Below are 15,202 nucleotides of genomic sequence, written 5' to 3'. Positions count from 1 at the left end.
CATACGTATATATTGTGCTCCAGATAATACAATTACCATGTAATGTTATAAGGTCCAGGCATACTACACAATGAGATAGAAAGGGCATTAAGGGAGATGAAACTAAATAAGGCCGTGGGGGTAGATAACATTCCCGTGGAACTTTTAAAATGCTTAGGAAAATGTGGGAGGAAGAGGCTATATGGGCTGATCCGTAGCATTTATGAGGAGGGAATCTGGCCGGAAGACTTTGTGAGAGCAGTTTTAGTTCCGATTCCGAAAAAGGTAAAGGCCACGTCATTTGAGGACTATAGGACAATTAGTTTGATATCCCACGCAGCTGAAGTTGTTCTCAGGATCATAAACAAAAGGATAGAGAGTAGGGCAAATGATTACTTAGGGGATGATCAGTTTGGGTTTAGGAAGGGGAGAGGTACGCGTGATGCCATTGCAGTAATGAGATTATTAATCGAGAGGAATATAGAACACAACCAGGATGTATTTGCCTGCTTCGTAGATTTCGAAAAAGCGTTTGATAGAGTGAATTGGGAAAAACTAATGGGTATATTGCAGAAAATAGGAATAGATTGGAGGGAAAGGAGGCTAATCCGCAACCTGTACATGTCTCAGACTGCTCAGGTGCGGGTGGGAAACGGGGAGTCAGGATGGGCAGTGTTAGGAAGGGGTGTAAGGCAGGGTTGCCCATTATCACCGTTGCTGTTCAACCTGTATGCAGAGGAAATGATCAAAGAGGCATGGGAAGAACTAGAGGTAGGAATGAAAGTGGGCGGGGAATTCGTAAAATCAGTTAGGTTTGTTGATGACCAAGCTTTAGTTTGTCAGTCAGCCAAGGGGCTGCAAGCATTGCTGAGTGAATTGGAAATTCAGTGCAACAGGTATGGGATGAGAATCAACATTAATAAAACAAAGGTTATGGCAAGCTGAACATTAAAATAGGAGGGCAAAAACTAGAGCAGGTAGAACAGTTTACGTATCTCGGTAGTGTTTTGGACCAACACGGTCAAAGTAGTAGGGACGTAAGGAGAAGAATTGCGCTAGGCAAAGAGGCTTTCACGAGGAGGAGGGAGTTGATGACGGGGACTTTGAGTAAGGATGTTAAGAAAAGACTCGTAAAAACTTTGATATGGAGCGTAGCTATGTACGGTGCGGAAACGTGGTCATTGAAGCAGGAGGATAGACGTAGACTGGAGGCTTTTGAAATGTGGGTGTGGAGAAGAATGGAGAAGGTGAAATGGACAGAGAAGAAAACAAATGAGGAAGTACTTGGTATGGTGGGCGAAGAGAGGGGTTTGTTGGGAGCAATCCTATGGAGGCAGGAAAAGTGGATGAAGGGGGTGTTGGCCGGCAGTGGGATGTTGAAGACTGCGATAGAGGGTAGAATGTTGGGCAAAAGAGGAAAGGGAAGGAATAGGATAGGGATGTTGGACGGGATGAAGGGAGGAAGAAAGTACTCAGAGGTGAAGAGGGATCTGATATAGAGTAGGATGATGGATTTTGTGTTTTGTTAGGAGTAATGAAATATTTGTTAGGTAGTTGTGTCCATCCAAAAACCTACCTTAACCGGTAGATTACCTTAAAAAATGTAATGATATAAACGCAAAACGACAATTTAAATGAAGCAACGAAAGAAATGAAGAACGAGAAGTGATAACCCATATGGATAGAATTGATTTTATAGCACAATATCTTTTCAAACCGAAATAGGAGGTTATTTCACAATGCAACGTCTTAATTAAAAATATTCAACACATGAATAAAAATTCTAAAAAGAATTATGAAGAGACAACAGGGGATTCTTGGGATAGTCTGATGGAGGTTCTGTGAGCTCCAAACTAAAATATATCACGAAATCAAGAGGGCATATATCTAATTTAACATCAAAACGTTTAGAACACAAATACACATGATTTAAGAAATATTATATACATTATATATAAATATAGATTATATATAAATATATATACATATATACACATATACATATATATACATATATATATATATATATATATATATATATATATATATATATATATAAAATATCTTCGAAATGGAACGCTCATCGGCGACACACAAATATATTTTTATTATTGTTTTTATATATATATATATATATATATACATATATATATGCATATATACACATATACATATATATACATATATATATACATATATATACATATATATACATAACATACATATACGAGGGTCATCCGGAAAGTAGTACCCGTTCGTGAAATAAAGACACAAAAGTAAATATTAACAAACATAAAAAATTTTATTTGAAAGAGGATACTTTAAACTACTTCTCAACATAATCTCCAAGCAAATTAAGGCATTTGTCATAACGTGTGACAAGTTTCTGTATTCCTGCTGCATAGTCCTTCGCCGCCAGCTCATTGAGATACGCGAGGGACCCATCTTGCACAAATTTTTGCATAATGCAGATGGTGATTAACAATTTCATGAACAATTGTTCGAGAAACATTGGGAAAATGCTCACAGATGTCATCAATTGTGACGCGCCGATCGTTCCTCACGAATTCGTCAACTGAGCTCACCAGTTGGTCTGTAATGACAGACGGTCTCTCCGAACGCTCATCGTCGTGTGTGTTCCCCCTCCCCATGTTGAAGTTGCGACACCACCGCCGAACAGACGACTCGTCCATTACATTGTCTCCATACACCTCCTTTAATTGGCGATGAATATCACATGGGCGAACGTTTCTTGCATTGAGGAATTTAATCACTGCCCTCACTTCACAACTGGCGGCGTTCTCAATTTTTTTAAACATTGTAAACAATCACAGAAACAACACAGGCAATGCTAGCGTCACGCAACTTGGCTCAGAGAAGGCAGACAAGCCACTGAAGCTATCTGACCTCGTCCAGCGGCTACTCGCGTCGTCAGCACTTCATGCGGCACGAACGGGTACTACTTTCCGGATGACCCTCGTATATATGTATATATATATGTATATTATATATATATACATATATATACATATATATATATATACATATATATATATATACATATATATACATATACATATATATATATATGTATATAGATGTATATATATATATATATATATGTATATTATATATATATATATAAATCATATATATATATATATGCACACACACACATAAATTGGTGTTTGTGTGTGTGTCGAAGTCTCAATAGTAGCGATTATATATTACACTTAGAAACACAAAATAAAGAGACCCTAAAATTTAAGTTTTTTAATATTTCGGTGGGCCAACCACCTTTCACGACAAAAGGAAAAAAACAGATACGTGTTATACCCCGGACGGATATAAGGAGGATGGATGAAGGAGAGTGGGAAGGGTGAGGGGTTTGAGAACTATCGAAGGGGGTCGGAGTCTCTCGCTTCCTCGGAATGAGAATAGACAAGGGAAGATGAGATATTTGTGCAAGCGGGACTATTGCGGGGGCGGAAGATGAAAAGGAGAGCAAACTCCAGTCGACGCTGCGTTAGGCGAGGATAATGCGACGAGGTGGGCTTTGTCCCGTAATCACTCATACCTGCGAAGGTGTCGGAGGGGATGACCGACCGCGTGTGAATTCCAGGTACCTTTCATGAGTAGCACTCATTGTCGCTAGCAGTCTTTCCCATCAGACGTCCTTTTCTTCCTGCGTTCGCTCGTAAAGCATTGATTCGGGAGCGTGCGGTCAAAGAACTGGGAACTTTAAGGACATTGCCAATTTGAGAGGAGAAAACTTACTGGGTCGAATAGGGGCAATGCTCCCTTTACCCAGGAAGTTTTGCCCCAAGCTAAGGTTTAGTCCCTGGAATAGAAATAATGCCATTTAGAAAAGTAGTGTATCTTATGTGGGCCAAAATAATTGGAATCCAGATTTATAGTGGCAGACAAATAATAATCATCTGAATTTTTTTTAATAATTCAACGACATTGATTGCATCTTTTATTTTTTAATTTAGTTGGTAGCACTGAGGAAAATGTGCAATTGTGCAAATATTAATTGTTCGATGAAATGTCTCGTTGACCAAAAATGACCGTTCTTATTCAGGGCAATTTATATTTAATAATATCTCGACGGGGAAAAGTTCTCTTATTTCTGTATGCATTTTTTCGGCCATGTGAACACCATGGTTGTATTGACGTATTCACTTTAATGTTAACAAATCATCTTAAAAAAGATCGTTATGAGACAAGATTACACTAATAATACAGTTGAATAACACAAATATGTGCACCATTTAGGAATGGATAGATGCTCGACAGTTATACATGAAATAATTTAAATCTTTTCATCCCAGAGAAAATGTTTCACGCGTACTCTACGTTTCATCATTATAAATTGAACACAGAAACGTTTCGCAGCTTCAAATATTTACCTTTGGATACTAATATTTACATATTAATTAAACTTTCATGAAAAAAGCATAAAAGTGTGCCGTTTTAAAATGTGGTATTTTAAAATAAATTTCATGGGGAACTGATTTGATTGGCTGCGCAAATAGTTTAAAAAAATTACGAATCTAAGAGTATAAAGCCTAATAATAAATTTAAACCCCATTCTTTTATTTCATGAGCTATCCGTTAACACCGCCAAGACAACCTCGGAGGCTCATTTTAAGGTCATTATTAGACAAGTCAGGAATTTCAGCAAGTTCTGGGATTCATTAAATCCCATCTAAAGTGTTAAAAGGGGGACACAGTGTTAAAAAGCTACAGTGTTTGGGGACACAGTGTTAAAAGGAAGATTAAAAAAAATAAAATCTACCTTCATTTTATATTTAATGGTGGAACCTTCTGCTTTAACCGAGGTTCTACTAGATTTGAGTCATTTACATAATGTGTTAAATCTCAATGACATCCCGGAGATGGAATCATCAAAAATTAATAAATCCGAATTGGATAATATTAACGTAAATATATGATATGTCATTATGATTGTTTAATTGAATAATTCTACTATAATTAAAATTGTTTCATACCCCGAACCTGTGGATGATATGTATGATTTGGATGATTAAATGAAAAATAATCATCTATAAAATAGGAAAGGATAGATCCTTTACCATAAAAGAACGAAAAATAGCAAATCAACATTGTAATAAATTTTTCATAACAATACTTAAAGGTTAATCTCATGCACCACTTAAATATTTTGAGAGCAGACATACCTGCATCATTAATTTCAGATAATTACATCATACAATATTTACGAATTAAGTCATGAGGATAAAAAATACAACTACTAAGAACCAAAATTTACGCAAAAATTTCATAACTCTATCAGTGGCATGGAACACCAGCAATTTCTTCAGCTTTGGTCAACCCTAATATTGAGTTCAAAAACGATGAAACAAATGATAGGGTATTGATTCCTCAGAACACTGTGATCGCCTCCTACGTCGTGTGGACTAAGAATTGGAATTCCCTTTGCTTAAACTTCCAACAACACCAATTACCTAGGCCTCATTATGTAAAAATATACGAAGCCATTTGTAAAAATCGATTTTGGCCCACTTGTTTTCGGTAACATGCCACCGCAAAAATTCTAGTTTTACATATCTGCCTTGATCGTGTCCCAGGAGTGAGATGGAAAGATAGGACTTCCCTTTCGAGAACGAACTAAACTGATCATACAATCATCACCACTGGCTTGATGAATACTTATCGCAAGAGGAATGGTAGCTAATATTAAGTTTAGAAAATGCACTTATTATACACACTAAAACATGCATTTACTGCTAATGATTCAATACAAAACAAAGTGATCGGCCAATCTCATCGCTGTAAAAATAATAAGAATTATGTGATAATAGGAATGTCAGTGATGAATGAAAAAGTATTTTTCTAATCTATTTAAAGAAGTCACTACATCTTATTTTCCAAAATGAGATGCGAAGAATTGTGTTAAAGTGGAAATAACAATTAATCGATAGAATTTTATTTTTATACTCGCTCGATTTGCGTTAAATTACTTTTCATTGGTTTGCCAAGACAATGCTGTGAGCAGAGAGGGGGAAAGAAACAAAGCTGCAAGGGAATATGCGAGAAAAATATGAGAATCAAGGAAACACCAGAAATTTCAAAAGTCAGTCTTATGCGTTTAAATAAAAAATTATTTACTCCGCATTGTTTTCGTAGCTACTGCAAAAATGTACCGTCCAAGTTAAGCCAAACTGAAAAGAATGTTGCCAATATATAAATTTTCAAGTCCACTCGATTACTCGACAACTGCAATTTTTTTGAAAAAAAAATGCTGAGTGATTCCCTATTCAGTTTCAAGTTATTTCGACTTTTCTAATTTCTATAAATCCATATTCAGTTTCAAAATCAAAACCGCTGAAATGTTCCATGAGTAGGCGAATCCTTGGCACGCTGACACATTTGGCACGATTGCTTGAAAGGTCTCGGCAACCCATTCCATTGGAAAAGTTAACTCAAAAAAGGGACAGAAAACGTGAAGAGGTCGTGGAGTTCTCTTTCGTGACGGAACAGCATTATGGACTTAACACCCCTTTGAATCCTCTCTCGTTCGACGCCAACGGTCAAAAAAGGCGAGCCCATAAATAAATTGGGATCTTCTATTTCGATTCGAAAGAAAAAATATACGCGTTGGAAAAGTTTTCAATTAAATTTCGAGGAGCGGCGTTTACACACGAGTTGATTTCTACGCTCGGGGGCCGCGTGGCAATGGGTCCACCAACACGGAGAGTAAAGCGGGGACCAGGGGAGGGAATCTTCACCTGCTCCGCCGTGCGCACCTCGCTTCACAAACGTTCCAGCCCCCTTCCCCACTGCTTTCAACACACACACCCAGCCTAGGGACTTGTTCGCCAGTACTCAACGCATTTCGACATGTACAGGTACACTCCAGTCAAGGAGAGAACGAAAAAAAATAACGAGCGTATGTAGTGAGCCGGGAATAAAACCTGCAAGTGAGTAAGTGGGGAGGGCGATGGGGAAATCAGGAGGAGAATATGTGGCATTTGTTACCATCTTTCTCTGTAATGTTCTCCTCCTAGGAAGTCACAGATAAGTTGGGACCCATGGAAAACGGTACTAATATTTATACTTAAACTCTTCTAAATTTTACAAAGATTTGATATCATCAAATAGATTAAAAATCTTTCATTATTATGGAAAAGAGTCAACTGATCGGTAAAGAAGTTTTCGCTTCTAACCCCAATGCCTTAGTAGCAATAATCTCAAATTAAATTTAACATCTTACGATGGATTAATACTAAGTGATAATGCATATGTATTAGTCGCAACAAGCAATCATCTCTATGACAATATTCTGAGCTACTTTCAAAAGTTTAATGCTACAACTAAACATTGCACTCGGCATTAATATAAATAATCATAAGTACAAGGATATTCAAATGGCCCTTACTCATGTCAATGAAATATTAGTTACATTTAAGAAAGAGAAATATTAAGTCCAACAAAAATGAAGCCGTATTGGAAATGGTTTTAATCATACTTCAATCTTAACTAATACTACTCTTGGTAAAAATCAATATTAGGGTAAAGTTAAAGCAGCTGTGAAACTTAAAGATCATTTCACCATGTAAATATTCGAACAAGGAAAATCAAGATGTCTTAGATGTGTTAGTAATTCCGACTTCAAAGATAATGATTAAATGGAATATTCAAACGTAACGAAAAACTGCTAACAACTATAGAAAGGATTGAATATACTAAATTTTAATAACAGCGAAAATGATACAGCAAATTGCTCGTCAATTTTGTGGCCAATATATGTTCTCTAGTATCTCCTCCAAATAGGTTTACCATATTTTACCAGGTGGCTATTTTTATCACCTGCTTTCTCTCAAATATCTTTTCTACACAGAAAGATACGACGCAGTGCCCGATGTTTCATACAGCACGGCAACAAAACTAAAATAATGGACGGAATCCTATAAGGTTACAGAGGGATTAGGTTTGCAGTTAATTTTAATTAATTTTTATCGTTGAAATCATTGAGCCCAGATTACCCGCGCACATGCTGTGTTGATAAGCCTTTCTTGCCCAACGAAACAGTCGGCCACAATATTATTCGTCATCCCTTAAAATTTTGCTCATTAAACGTTCCTCTCATGTAATAGAGGAAGTACCGTGGTTAGTTAATACAATTTCACGTATCATTAAAGGTAGTTGCAAATTATTGATTAACCGTAAGTATGGACTTCAATTAGCCGCACAAAATTAATGTTCATATTAATATATGACTGGGATAGATTATTAATTGTAATTTCGTTTTCCTGCTCAATACGTAATACTAATTATTCATGAAAATGATTCATCAGGGATGTTAGAACCTACCTTTAACTAGGGCGTGAATCTACATAAGCCCGCTGATCATTTCCACTTTCAACCGACCACAATTTTTTTTAAGGTAGGTCAATAATCATCACAAATCTCAGGGGTCAAATGTGCGATAGCTCCAAGTACTGCATGACAGCTTATTTTCCTTTCTTTTTAGAATTCAATATAAATATTTAATTTTAATTCTCCAACACTCACACCACAGTGCGATTTATCACATTCGATACACGACATTGAATTTCCCTTTCTATATCCAAAAGGCGTCTGGAATGCTTGACATAAAATCAAAAGTGCTAATCTTTGAATTTTAAGATGGAATATTTATCACCAATCTATAATGATATGGTAGCATTAGCCATTTATCACTCCGTATTTTTTCCGGCTATCAAAATTAAACCAGAGGCAAAATTTAATTCGCAATAAAAAATATTTAGGGAAATTTCATTTCATTCAGTCACAGTGTTAATTCATCTCACTCATAAAAAAATATGCGCACATTGGATAGAGCATTCTTCATACATGTAAAAAACTGACCTACGACCAGAAAAGTAAGAAACACAGTAGATAAATCAAGTTATCAAGACGTAGTGAGTTTTCACCAGCTCTTCCCATTGAAATTAATACGCAATTTTAATCGTATACATAGGATTCCGAGAGAAGATAAAAATGGAATGTGCACTTTAAAGAGGATGGTCTAATTTCTCGTTATTGGTAAGAAATTTGGGATTAGGATTAAAACCATATCAATACAATACTACGCTCATTTTTTGTGTTGATATGGACCGAGTATGGTGGATTGTGAGCTTAAGGATAAAAGAATAATCAAAATACCCGCAAAAACAGGCATTTATATTCAATAGGTTTCAAGCAAAATCTCGCATCTTGTGACTACGAATGTAAGTGGTCCCTTACAATCTCCACTCAACGTCTTCACTTCAAAGAATTCCTTACATACTCAAGGGCCCTGATGTAGTGCAAATAATGAAACGACTAATTTTTACATTAGGACACCAATAGAAAACTGCCTGAGGTCATTTAAATACCACTAGAGCAGACTATTCCAAGAAACTGCGGGATAGCCGCAACAGTAATTTTTAACAGAGTCACCCGCTAATCGTGCATTTCAATGCAGAAATTTCAATTTGTAAAAATGATGAATGTCAAGGGGAATGATTTTTACGGTTTCAAAGTGGTGAATTCGAGAAAGGACAATTTTATTCATATCATTTGTTCACGTTGTCTTTCGATCGACAGAAGAATTTCTACTTTTTACCATGGTAGTATTTTAAAACCATAGTCAAGTCGTCATCAAGTCACTTCAGGGATAGTATTAATACCAACCTATTTAGCAAAACTGTTAATTTTTCCGCTCAATTAGCAGCCGAAACGTAAATGGTCCTCATTAAACCCTTAGACATTCTTGAACTCCAGTCTACTAAATGATAATTGGAAAAGTTTCTTGTCAACAAAAATGAAAGGGGGCAGTAAATTAGGGCAGAGCTGAAGGGAATTGTCAAAAGCACAAAAAATATAACACAGCTTGGGTTGAGCTGCAGATGCCCACAGAGGCTTGCCTGAGAATCGAACCCGGGCCCTCCGGTAAGAAGTCCAACACTCTACCCCTGGACTACCCAGCTGATATAACACCTGCCTGGCTGGCTGGCTAATATAAGACCTGTCTGTGAAGATACGACAACAACCCATTGCATATGGAGAAATATAGTGTAGTTAATAGCCGCAACTAATCAATCGTTTGGCTTCTGTGTCCTATGGGTTGGAAAACGGATTTTCGAAACACATCAACTTTAATGATATGATTTCATATTCCTATAGCTAGGCTCAAGTATTCAAAAGCTATGTGCACAAAGCAGCTGCAACAACTTCACTGAAAATCACAATGCCCACCTCAATTACTTCACTCAAAATCACGAAAATTTGGCTATTTAAGCATTTCATTCACAGGGCTAACCTTGAATGCCAAATGATCTTCACATGATGCTAGGAAACGGTATGCCAGAAAAGTGAAGGCTACACAGACAGAACTGCCAAAATGCTGCAACTCCTTGGCTAACATTATCTCGAAAACAGTATCAGACAAAGTCGTTTCCTGCACCACAAACTTGAGACCCTTTTCCGTCAAGTACAATATGCGTGAGCTGTATAAACTCGCGTGCAGCTAAGGACATAAGTGAAGGCTAAACACCTCAATTACAGAGCTAGATTGAACACAGATACACATATGTCCAATTCCATACCACGGTGCACCGAGAAATAGAAAATATGCGAGACACCGGGTTTTGATATCCGAGAGATGACGACGAAGCATTCGAGGGAGAATGGAAACGAACGAAGGATATAGTCCTCTAAGAATGAAAAAAGCGGACACATAAGAAGAATGAAATCTGACCAAGTCTGTGGTTCAATGAGCCACTAGGCAATGCCGACGTACATTGACCATATTGACGTTTAACAATGGAGGCAAGTAATTATCCTGGAAAATACATTCATGAAAGCTACAACTTTATTACAATTAGATTCCTATAACAATGAAATATACTTTTGGATGAAATTACTACTTGTCTGGAACTAAGTCTTCCTACAGCAACTATAAAAATTTGCATGATATTTGAATATTTTACTGATAACTCTCTCTTTTCCCTTCCTATCCCTTATCCTCTCAAATCCCATTAATATTCCACCTTGTACTTGCACCCCATGCCACACATCTTTTTGGTGGATTTTTGGGTATTTGTGCAGATTTATACCATATTATTTTAAAACTTGAATTTTGGAAAAATAATTTCAATACTTTGCTGTATTTAAATCTTACATAACCCAAAGTTTAATGAAAATATTCAAATATCTTCCCAGCTTAGTTTTTACTACTATGTTTTAAATAAGCCATCGAAACTTATTTTCTAAAAAATTTCGACGAATGCTTACCGTCCACGACTTTAAGAATCCTTAATTTGAGAATAAGGTGAGTGTCACTTACACATTAGATTTCCGATAGTTCTACCTCTGAAAAATTTGGCTCATTAGCAAATTCCTTTTTTGCATATATTTAAAAGGTATTTTCACTCATAAGATAAGACCATCATACTTCTTTAAAGAGATCCGGTGACGGATCTTAGGAAACTACATTGTAATTTTTGAACACAATATCATCTATCCCACAAGTAGGATAACATTTTGCAGAGGATTTTGTTGGGACGCCTTTGAAACGAAATAGGGTATGAGATTCGTCGACACAGAATGCTGGTATTCGCCCCAATTTTCCAGCGAGGTTTTTAATGGTTCAAAATTTAATTTCGAAAAGTTTGAGAATTTACATTAATGCCTAGTCACAGGAAAATGAGCTCACAGTAAATCGAAAGGGGTGTACAATCGAAAACCGGTAAGGAACCCCTCATGGCGCTGCCTGTCTTTGTGAGGTGACCTGGAATTAATGAAAATCCTTAACAGAGTGTTTCTCCGAATACGATATGAGCAACCAACCCAATTTGAAATCTGATTCCTCGAGGAAGTGGTTTCATATGGGAATACCACAATAGGACGAATTTCTACTCCAAATAGTGTTCACTCAAACGCCACCCTATGGCACATTAATGGTTGTTGCATTTGTTTTAATACTAATGGAACACGCACTAGGGTAAAGTAATAGGCCATTTTAAATGTGATTAGCTCGTTCATCCATTCATGTAATTTTAACTAAAAATCTTATAAAAAACGAGACAACTTAGCCTGAGACATTTAAAATACTTCTTTGAACTGCATTTGACAGCTTATCACACACTTGTACACATGAAAATGAATCAGTATTAGCAAAAATTTGCTGAAATTTTGAGATTATCAGCAATTATATTTATGTTACAAGTAAAAGAGCAAAAGGTCGTAGCGAGAATAGAGACAAAACCGTAGTTAGGTAAAATCGTTTTCTGAGACGATAGAATTTTCTTTGCGTAAAGTAGACCCCTTAAGCTCCGCAATTCATGACCTTAATCTTCGCAATTATTCGCAAATGTCAACTCCAATGAAGAGAAATAAAAACAACGCATACTATCAAGGTTACTAAAAAAGTAATTACTGTAGAGGATGATGTGAAAGAATTAATTTTAAGGCAAAATGAACAGGCAAGCGCTATGAATAATATATATTAACACTATGTTCTCCTTGCCATTGAACAAGAGGAAACTTATGAGTTTACTTTAGATCGCCGTACTTTTCCCCGATATATATGTATAATGTAAGTTATTATACTGGAGGCATTAAGATAGATACCCCAAGGCTCACGAAGAGGGCAGGCAAGAAAAACATTTTTAGGAGTTTACAGAAAGCTCGAATTTACTAGTGACACCGGGAGAATGTTTATGGCACCACAAAACACCGGCAGATTGGAACACAGCAATAGGAACACAGGAATAGTAAAATGCAAAAGAGACCGTACACTGACGTATTCAAGTATCTGTCTTTCTCTAACGTGATGGACTATCAAAATTTTGAAAGGAACATATGTGTGTAAGAGTAGTTGTGTTTGTGAATACGTGTCTACTTTATATTTATTTATTGGATCATATTTATGCATGTCCTTTGTCCTATCACACTCGTGGCCGCACGTACTTGCGTAGGTTTGGAGAGGTATGTATAGATAAGAGAGGTCAACTTTAGACGCTCAATGCGAGGAAAGACCGATTTCTATCCCTGGTTCCCATGTTACTGCTGAAATTTTCATCTTCGTTGAACATGGACAGATTGCAGCACATTGAAATAAACTGACTGAAATATCCCGTGCATACATGAAGTATTTATTTGTATATTTTGAAAATATATGCATATATTATTCATTATGCCTGAATAGCTAGTCGACCAATCAGCAAACGCCAAGGGATTTTCTCTTCACTCTGTATCCAATATTTCGCAAATTATACCTGAAATAAATCGTCCATTATTGGTAAAGTAAACAGATCATGAAAAAGTAGAAAATAGTTTGACGGCAATAAATAAATGGATAAAATCAAACAAACTAGGTTTGATTGAAGTGGAATTACCAATAAAAGATTATAAACAGCTTGAAATGACAACCTCTGAACATAGTAATTGCGTTCTCTAGCTTAATGCGTTAGTTTCTTGCTAGAAAGTGATTGTGTCATAAAAAATTCAGCGATTCTGCCATCGTAAATTTTTGATTGGCTGTGGTCCTACTCTCATTTCAAATCGGTCGGAAAATGGAAAATAAAGTGCTTTATCATTATTGAAACTGCTCTTGGGCATTTTCTCGTTTTGCCTTACTCAACGGTCATAAATATTGTGGTTGGTTTTCTGGTCGAGCTTCGTGACACCATATCAACTTCGTGGTACATCAACCCAAAATGGATATTTTTTCATTATAAATGACAATCTTCATTCTTTGAACTAGAAAACTATACTACTAAACTTCACGTTATAAACCTGAAACTATTTTTAGGATCAAATATATAATCTATATACCGGAATAAAATTTAGGACGCCTTAGCATCTGAATGAAAGCAACCAAATAACTATTCCTGGACAGTATAACTATATACTGACCTATACGTTCAGTATGAGGTCATTAGGCTGAGAAAAAATCTTCGTTTCGATTGTAATCAAATTTGCCATTGAATTATTCTTGCTTGGTTAGGTGAGTGTTTGAATTTTTCACGAATCTCCTAGTAAAATATATTATGTTTCCATTTTCATATGCTTATAAATTTATTCTGTCTGAATGATATGCAATAAGTTCAATAGATGATTATGCCATAATGTTGAAATTGTTCAACTACTAACAAATATGTTGGAATTAGGACTTTAAATAGGCCGTCCGAGTTTATTATTTTCCAAAATAATCACTTATATATTTTTTCCTTCATTTTCAACTATAATAGTTTTTTAAATTATCCAAACAAAATGTATATATTAAAGATTAAAAAAAAGCTTTCTATGCAAATATTCAAGTTATGTTTAGGGATCATGGACGAATAAGAGATCAATTATGTCCATCAAAATGATGGACAGATTTACATAATTTGCATTTATGACGGCAGTTAATCCAATTTTGTCAAGCAAGCAGGAAAACCGATTCTAGAAAAAATTAAGTTAAATTGTGCACGAAATACTCCTGTCTGGCACCTACACTGAGTGATTCCCAGCTAAATTTATGACCTCACGGTTTTATGCCCTTCTATTATCCCTTAGAAATTCCAAACACTGTATATTCCGGTATAATATGTCACAGTGTCGGGAAGAAGATAATGCCATCAGATAGCCACAAGCGCCCGCACCACACCTTTTATCATACGCCGGACGATTTAGCCTCAAGTACTCGAAGGAAAATCCGATCCTGCCTGCTTGTTCAGAGGTTTCCGGAATCGGGAGGTTTCACTCTGGCGAAACTAAAATAGTGGATGGGAGGATTGCGAGCTCTCTTGCACCCCCACCCCATGCTCTCCCAGGGCCTCGTGCCTAGGAACCCTGGCTACCTACCCCACCCCATCCCCAACGCCGCTCGATGCCAAGCCCACCGGCCCTCATCCCGCCTGCACACTTCCCTCGCGGGAACGGCAGCCGATTTTTATTTTTCCCCGCTAAGATGTAGCCACGGATAAGGGTCATCAAGCCACTCGGTGGTTCGCTAGCCCCATTAAGTTAACGGAGAGAGGGGCTTACCTACGGAGAATATAAGGTGGGGGGTTAGCAGGGTGCTGGGGGAGGAGTGCGGCGGTTTGGCAGGTGGGAAAGGGGGCTGGGGGTGTGAGGGTGGGTTTAAAAGGGTCCGGCCTTATCGCCGGACGGGGTGGCTGGGTAGCTTGGTCGGGAAGGGAGTGGTCAGAGCTTTTTCGAA

Source organism: Hetaerina americana, unplaced genomic scaffold, assembly GCF_022747635.1.
Source record: "Hetaerina americana unplaced genomic scaffold, ioHetAmer1.1.p SCAF_9, whole genome shotgun sequence".
In the NCBI taxonomy this organism is placed as follows: Eukaryota; Metazoa; Arthropoda; class Insecta; order Odonata; family Calopterygidae; genus Hetaerina; species Hetaerina americana.
This window is presented reverse-complemented; position numbering follows the sequence as displayed.